Consider the following 8,831-nt stretch of genomic DNA (forward strand, 5'->3'; position numbering starts at 1 on the left):
GGACCTGGGCACTTTCTATATTCTAGCTCTTCCCTCTTTAGCCTGTAGCTTTCTTCCTCAGTATGGCAAGATGACTTCTGTACCTTTGCTTAGTGTGTTTGTGTTCCAAGATGAAAGAAATAAGAGGTGAAAGACAAAAGTCAAAAGTCTAACGGGCATGACAGCTGAAATGATCTCTTCTTAAAATCTTTCTTAGAACTTTTATACAAGAACTTCTACTTATGTTTTATTGCTACTTCTAAATCAATCCTAGAAAGTGAGTAGGGAAAAGAGGGCTGCAAATGGGAACTGCGTCGGTCAACTCTTGCTGTGTGCTACAGGGTGATTTGCCCTCGGAACCAAAATTGTTAGCTAAGGCTCTGCTCCTAAGACATGCTTATGGTGGATTCAGCAGGGAAGGCCAAGTACTGCTGCCCATTATCCAAGAAATGGATAGAAATTTGCTATAAACGGCCTGAGGCTTGGCAATGGTGATATTCTCTATAAAGGAGGACTTGTAGCTCTCAGTAGGCAAAACCTTCATAGGGGAGGGGACATCTCAGCATTCATTCCCACTCTTCTAGCAATAGCACCTGGTTTTCTTTTGAAAAACTATTCCTACCCAATCTCAGTCTACATGGTTTGGTTAGGGCTAATATCCAGGCCTGGCCAGTCAATATACTCCATTTCTTTGGCTGCAATGATTAGTTTGGGGATAGCTGGATGACACAAAATAGCCTGTTAAGACTCAACTCCAGAACTTTTGTTGAAATAATTGGGAAACAAGTGATCTTTTCCCTGAGATTGCTATCTAGAAGAATAAGGTAAACTTGGAGCTGCTGGGGGACAGCCACATGGTAGATTTTGCCTGAGATTAAAGTCAGAACAGGAGAAGGCAGAACCAAGAGATAAAGAGAAAGACTGAGACTTCATGAAGTCGTTCGAATCTCTGAGTTCATCTATACCTGAAACCCCATAACCTTGTTTTTAATGTATATGTAAGCCATTGAATCCTTTTTTTTAAGCTGTTACCAGTTTAATTTCTGTCACCTGCAGTTGCAAGAGTCCTCAGTAATATAAACAGATGACATCATCCCTGATTCTTCTTAACACGCTTCTTAGACCTTGGGGACACATCATAGTGGTTCTACATCTTCACACACACATACACAGTCACTCAGAGACTCACACCAACTTGATCCTCTCTGTCGGGGAGAAGGGAGTGGAGAGGCTCCTGCTACCCACTTTCACAACTCTAACTGGAAATGAGAAGACAAATAGCGCCATTTGTCAGATCACAAGTAAAGTAACATCTACACAAATGAAATGAACATTGGTACATGTGCATGTACTACTGATCCATTTTTACCAAGAAAAAAATCATTCGAATATACTTGCATTCATCTTACAAAGCATTTAGGAGGGGGAGGGCGGGGGTTAGCCTTCTAAAGCAATCCATGGAAATCTGTAAGAGAATGTGACCAATAGAAAATCTTGAAGGTGACAGAAGGTGATGAACTTACATTAGAAGTTTACTGGAATGCTTGGCCTTCTCTACTGGCTCCAAGACAAACATTATGTTGAGGAAACAATTGTGAGAAATGCTTCTGTTTGAAAACATATGCTTATGGAGCAAACACTTGATTTTGAAATCTGTACTTAAACTATTAGGTTGCTGCCAAATAAAATACTTGTCCGCCCAAACATATGTTTCAACTGAAAAACGCTTGCCAATGTAGACAGACAAGAAGAAAATGCCCAAAATGTGGTCAAGCTTAACAATATTTTTAAAAGCCAAATTGTTAATTATTGAATGTTCAAAATGTTGTTTTTTAATCAATGTTCCAGTGTCACTTGTCAATTACTATATTATAAAAATAATGGACTAAGAATGTATTATATGATCATGAAAAGCCTTTTTTGTGTTCTTTTTTAGAATCTAGTAGTCTTGTCAATGAAAAAATCATTTTTTTCGTTGAGTCTGAAGACTCTTGTCATTTTTTTGTAATTTCTTTTGTTTTTATTTCTTTTGAAGGGGGATTAAACACAGTTCATCTGTAAGTAAAAACCATATAGGAAATGTATCTGCCTATTCCAAAACATTTTCCTATATGGATTTTACTTTAGAAGGATCTGGATCACTAGTCTTTTAAACTTCTCTCAGCTTTAGTCTATATAAATATATTTCATACTTCTTTACAGTTTAAAAAGAGCAAGTCAGAGAATCACAGCTTGTGCCATCCAGAGCCAGGAAATGGCATTGCCAAGCTTATCAAATCATAGTCCAGTGCAATTTCTGCTGTGCCGATGGCTTCATTTGTTTTTTTTGTTATCTTAGTAGTAAGCTAATTATCAGACTTAAACTTGAGCATGTTGACTCAGGACATTCTCATAAAAACATCTTTCTGAATCTATGGACTATGACCAAAGGGCCCCCAAGGAGATGGGATTCTGGCTCTTAGGGCGACTAGCCATTCAATTGTGATACTCACGAATGGAGGATGAAAAGTCACCTGGGCCTCCCAGTTTATTTGTGTAGGGTCATATCTTTGCTCAGACCATTCCCCTGTCCTAGAGTGCCTTTCCTCAGGTCCTCTCTACCCACTGAAATGTAGAAAATCTCTATGGCCCACCTCTTCTGTGAAGCTTTGCTTGATCATCTCCTAGCCTAAAGCTTAAAGAGACGGTTTCTTCTTCTGAACTCTTATGCCACTTGATGGGTCCAGATCCTGGAGAGGGAAGGCTGAGCTTCTGAAAGATTTCCCCAGGATAGAGGACTGAAGGCAGAGGTACTGAGCTTCACACTCTTTTGGTTTTCTACCCAGCAACCTGCACAGTGTCTTTATTTTGGTCTAAGCTTTCCAGTTCAAAAGAGGAAACTGAGATTAGGTTTTTTTTGCTTTTTAAACTGAGAGGCTCTTACACAGAGAACATAAACTCACCAGAAATAATACAATAAAAACAAGCTTTAGTATCATCCTCTGACCCTCTGATTCAGAGAAGGGTAAGGGCAGGCATCAACTCAGCCAGGGGAGTTTAGGATGGGGGTGCAGACAGACTTCCCAGGGTCCCATAGGTGTATGTAAGAGAGCATGTATATATGGGAACATGGGATCTTGTTTCCTCAGGCTGGCCTAGGGGGAAGACCTTACTGCCGCCTCAGTTATGGGGCTCACTGGAAGCCATTCTGGCTCCTAGAGGCTATGGCCAGGCACTGAGGGGAACCCACCATGTAGTAGGAACAACCAACCCTCAGAATGTGAACCAACCATGGCATATGTTCCTAATTTCAAACAGATGTACAGCAATATACTTGCCTCGCACTGATTGCAACTTAAGGCCTACAGGCTTCAACTAATTTAGGCAACAATCTGGTAACCAAAGGAAGACTATTAGAACCAGGTAGCATTCTCTAGAAGAACTTCAAAGGAGACTGTCCCAAAGATCCCTACCAATAAGCTCTTGTACACAGTAGACACACATTAGATATTGTGTATAGCTGTTAATTTGTAGGTAACTTCACTTCGGCTTATCTATTCTTATAGATTCTCGGAAAAATGGAAGAGTAAATTCCTGGGGGAAGGGTGGGCGTGAAGGAGATAGTGAAGGGAATATACGAGTTTCTGAAGGGATAGTCCTCCTTGTATAATTATTTCTCTTTTCCTTTACTTGTCAAGACTTAAAGAATAAACAACAGCTGTTTTTCACTCAATGGCTATTCATTAAGTCTTTATGGGACCGAACCGTCCTGATATGTTTTAAACTTACAAGGCCTTTGCAAGTAATAATAGCTGATTTCCCTAGAAACGGAAAGGATATATTTAGAGGCTTTCCTGGGAGAATGAACTGGCCCCAGGAATTGGTAATGGACTGCAGAGCCTTTCACCTCGAGGTCAGTAGGTCAAATCCAAATCAGTCCTGGGGTGGCTGAGAGGCATTGTTTGAGTGACAGCTGTTGGGTGACCAGGGCCAAAGGAGCTGGAGGGTTCGGTTGCATTTCAAGTGAAGTGAACAGGTGCTGTCTGCAGTGATCCTGGCGGAGGATAAAAGAGAGCAGTCAGAAATAGGCTGAGCTTGGTCTCCTAGTCCCAGAGACTGTCTCTGACCTGGCAAAGTTAGGACCTTGTCTTCTCAGTACTGTTGTGACGGGAGGAAAGCTGAGGAGACGACATGTGTAAAACGCCAAGACCTCAGAAGAATGGCGAGGCTCATGTACCATCTGAGGAAAGAGCTGACTTCGGCTTGCTAAGATTTCCAGTGCCTTCCACTTCATGCTCCGTATTCCTCACGCCCTTTTTCTCATGGTAGCTGGCACTGTTTTCTGTCACTAAGTAAGGACAAATAAATGAAGATGCAAAGAGATCAATGGGAAGACGGCAGTGATTAAATTAAAAAGGTGTGGGTTTTCTTGTTTACAGTTTCCCAATACATTTTACACACCGCATACCGTAGACTCACAGCTTTCAGGAAGTGGAGCATAATATGGGTGGTAGAGAGGGAGGTCAGAATTTGGTAGCTGCTTCGTAAAAAGTTTAATACAGGAAGCCATGTTAGTCCCATCCTTTCATTACGCTGTTGAAGACACTGAGGCCCAGACATTTGGGGGTAGGTCACTGTGTAAAGCTATAAGTCACTGGCAACAGACGTAACTTTAGCTGATATAAACAGTGAACAGATGTATTTGAAATGATATTAAGTAGCTCACAGCATCTTGTTGGAACCAGTAGGAGCAAAGGCAGCCAAGTGTGGCCAGGGGCTGACCTGACGAGGTAGAATTCTTACCCAGGGCCTTGGAGAGGCCTTTCTACTCCATTCATCCAGGGCCATTGGGAATGCCCTGCTCTAGGCACAAAACTGGCATTTTCTGGCTTTAAGTCTCTATTCAAATTTCACCGTATAAGAGAAGCCTACCCTGACTACTCTATTTAAAATAGTAACACCCTCCACCTACTATACTGTTTTCTTCTTTTCCTTTCTTTATTGTTCTTTGTAGCACTTACTACCATCTGACAATTACTTGATTATTGTTTACTTTTTGTTTCCATCCCACCCCCCACAAATGTAAACTTCATGAGGATGTGGACTTTTTGGGTTTGTTTTAATGCCACCAAAGTCCCTTTCTGAGAGGATAGAGTGTCCACCAGAAGGTGCCTGTGCTCTTAGGAAGAGAGCTTCCTTTAGATTCGAGGTCTGGCAAGTTGCAAAGCTCCTCCTTTGGGAACTTCATGAGTGGTGGAGGGTAGTCTCTTTCCAGAGATTTCCCCTTTTGCCTGTGTTCCAAAGTCTTCAGTTAGGTGGCTCTTCCTAGAGCAAAGGAGTTTTCTGAATAAGTGAATGAAGAGATGTAGAAGTGGAGAAACAGGCTACCGGAGGCTAGAGTCCCTGTGCAGTTTCCATGCCACATTTTTTCAACCAAGTTTTTGAGGGCAGGCTAGAGGGAACCTGTCCACTAATCTGGGTAAACAAAGATTCTTCCTAGCTGTATCCAGCCTCTCTTCATTTTCCTTTTACTCCTCCACTCATTTCACCTGCAGCCCAATCTCCACCCTCCCCCAACCCCATCCATTTCCCAGGAAAATAAATCTCTAGGAGGAGGCTGGGAGAGTGGATCTCAGAGAACCCTTCTGAATAAATGTCTATATTAATGAATTATTAACTCAGCCACCCATGACCTTAAACCTAGAAGCAGGAGAGCTGAGGGCAGATAGGAGAGCTGTTGAATCCTTTATTGGAGTTCTGTCAGAGGAAACCGACCATTTGTTCCCCTCCTCCATCAGGAGAAAAAAAAAATAATTAATATGAAAGGCAAATGTGAAAATTGTGTGTCAAACGAAATCAGATAGAGGGTCTCTCAGACAGAATCCTGTTCTTGCTTTCCTGCCCCTTCCTGTCACTCCCTCTCTGCTCTGGCTTCGCACTCCCTTCCTCCCTCCCAACTAAGGGGTCCAATGGACTTTCTAAGGATAATTTTGGGGAAAAAAAAATCGCTCGAAAAAATGATGAATTTGGGTAGTTAATTTATCGATCCCGGCTCCTCTCCCCACTTGTTTTATTTTATAGGTCATTAATCAATGAAGAAAAACAGCACTGTGTCTCCTCCCCCCCCCCCCCCGCCACACCCCCGTTTGCATTTAATATACTCACGCTCCTTATTTATTCCTCTGGAACAAATTCCCAGCAAATATTCACCCATCGATTTGGGAGCGATGGATTTTTATAAAAGTTTGATCGTTTCCTACGTGGTCGAAGTGATTTGTTTATGCATATGGTCTTCCTCTCAGTAATGAAGAGGAGGGCAGTGGGTTAGAGGGGTGCATGTCGGTGAGCTCTTTCCAAAAGCCCCTGAGACACGCCAGGGTGGTGGTAAGTGAGCGGGCCCAGGATGAGAAGGGTGAATGGGAAGCGGCCTCTACGGCTTCCTTAGTGCGGGGTCAGCCAGCTGTCCTGCCTACGCAGTTCCCAGCGGTGCTGGGGGATGGGGGTGGTAGGACCGCATTGACCTCTGCCCCAGCCAAGCCCCGCCTGCCTCTTGTAGGTCACGGTGGGAGCAGGCCCCCCACCCCCACCCCGCTCGCCATTGTGGGTCCACCACACTCCCTCCGAGACCTTATTCAGGCGCTGCTGGACTCCCGAGCCTCTGAGCACCCCCTTTGAACTTTCGCCCACCTCCCACATGAGAGTTCCCTAAGACCTCTGGGTCCTAGGGTCCTAGGGTCCCGTCACCGCGAGACCTGAGTACGCCAGGGACCGCTGGAAGTCCTAGAATCTGGCGGGTCTGGGACACCCCCGCCCCTCCCGCCCCGCCACCGCCGCCGCCATACACACACGCGTAGTGGGAAAGGAGGGGTTCCGCTACAGTTTCTGCTTCTCTCCCAGGCCCCGTAGCAAGGGGCGTCTAACCTCTCCCAAGGTGCCCTCACGCCCCTCTGGCTTCAGTCCGGACAGTGAGGTAGAGGTTTGGCTAGAGCGAGCAGGAAAATGCACTTGGAGCCTCACTGACTCGAATTTGAATTTGCCGCCAGCACTCATTAGTCACGCGACTTTAGACAACCTACTTAACCTTTCTGAGCCTCAGTGTCCCCATTTGTAACGTGGCGGTTAGTGATGATGCCTTCTCCGCATGGTTGCCGGGCGGACTAAATGTTCTTGAAGCGCCTTACCCGCGCCTGGCAAGTGGGAAGCGCTCACTAACCCGTCCGCTAATCTTATTACAAACTCCCCCCACCACCTGCCCACCCCAGGCTTCCCAGAGTGTGTGCGGCATGAGACCTCCGGAGCAGTTGCTGCAACCAGGGTCTCAAAATCTTAAAAATTTCAAGCGTGTTTGGGGGACAGCCAGTCCTGGGCACCGGTTATTTTTAAGTAGCCGGCTTCAGCAAAAACAAGAAGGCAGCGGAGCCGCTGCCACAGCGTACGGGATCCCATCTCTATGCTCCCTGCCCCTGCTTGAGAAAAGAGACGTCTATTTGTTTCCCAGCGATGAACCTGGGGAATGAGTTTGCTCCTTCTCTCAAGGCCCAACAGCCGCTCCTCGGCAGTTCTGCGAGCAGATTAACTGAAACGGGCCTGAAACTTTATTCTCTCCTCAGTGGAATTATTCAAAGCCCGCGGAGGCTGCCTGCTTAGCCTCGGGATCCACAGCTCCGTGGGTTTTCCATGTGGTGTTTGCCTTAAACTTGGGTACTATCAATCTATCCAGAGATGACCGATGACCTTGTCACAACGATGCCAGTCAAAACATTTCGGTCTAACCCTGTTTCAAGCAGCATCGAGCATCCTGCTTGAGACCCGGACAAAGTCTAAACAGCGCACTTCCCAGGCTCAGATGTAAAGATTGGTGGGAACACAAAAAGAAACAAGCAGAAATCAGGAAAGAATGGCCAGTAATTGTTCAGAGCCACGGTACTAAATAAGTTGGCTTCTTTGGGCAAAGACAAATGTCATTTTTTTCTCTTCGAGGTGTGGACAGAATTCCGGTGAAGAGAAAGTGCCTGAGCGGATCAGTTTCACATACCCTATCCGTGCCCTCCCAATCGAGTAACTGCCTGAAAGAGCTGGGGGCGGGTGCCTAATTCGTGGAAATGAGACGGAGCATGAAAGTGCGCGCGTGGCCCAAGGCGCTGGAGTGGGCAAGGTGGTGGGTGGGGCTGCGCTCACACACTGCTCCTTGGACACCAAGTTTTGGGGCAAGAGACCTATACATGATCACTCCTGGGCAGCCCTGGGCAACCAAAGGCAAACAAGCCTCGCCGGTGTCCAGGAGCAGTTGTGCTACCAGACGTAGCTCTGGATACTTGCCTGGGATGTCAACAAGGCGAAGGACCGTGTCCCCCAGGAAGACAACTAGAGAGTGAATGGGCTGAACGCTGGTTGGTACGAAGCTCCACTGTAGCCGCCTCCCAGGCGCCCGGTCGGGCTTGTGTCCTGCCAGGACCAGCTGCCCTTTAGAGACCCTCGGTCTCCCGTCTCCCAGCTCCACAAAGCCTGCCTCCTCCACGGCTGACCCAGGGCATCCTTCCAGAGCGCAACCCGCTCCGCCCTACTCCCCTCCCCCCACTCTCGCTACCCCTTCGCAGGCTTTATGTTAGACGTTTCGTGGCGGGCTAGTTGACTCTGGTACCCAGCAATCCTCCTGGACAAACTGAGCGGGGCAAAAGCGCAAACAGTCCTGAGACTTGGTCCACTCGCTTGGCCGCGCGCGCCTGCCCATATGCGGACACACGAGCGCGTGCGGAGATGCACTCCGAGTTTCCACTGCTTTCAGGATTAGTGCAGTGAGCCGGCACCTAGAAAAGACAATATCATGGGCAGAAAGAGACAACAGGCGAGCGGGAGACGTCACGCCAAAAAAA

The sequence above is a fragment of the Pteropus alecto genome, unplaced genomic scaffold, assembly GCF_000325575.1.
Source record: "Pteropus alecto unplaced genomic scaffold, ASM32557v1 scaffold20, whole genome shotgun sequence".
Lineage (NCBI taxonomy): Eukaryota > Metazoa > Chordata > Mammalia > Chiroptera > Pteropodidae > Pteropus > Pteropus alecto.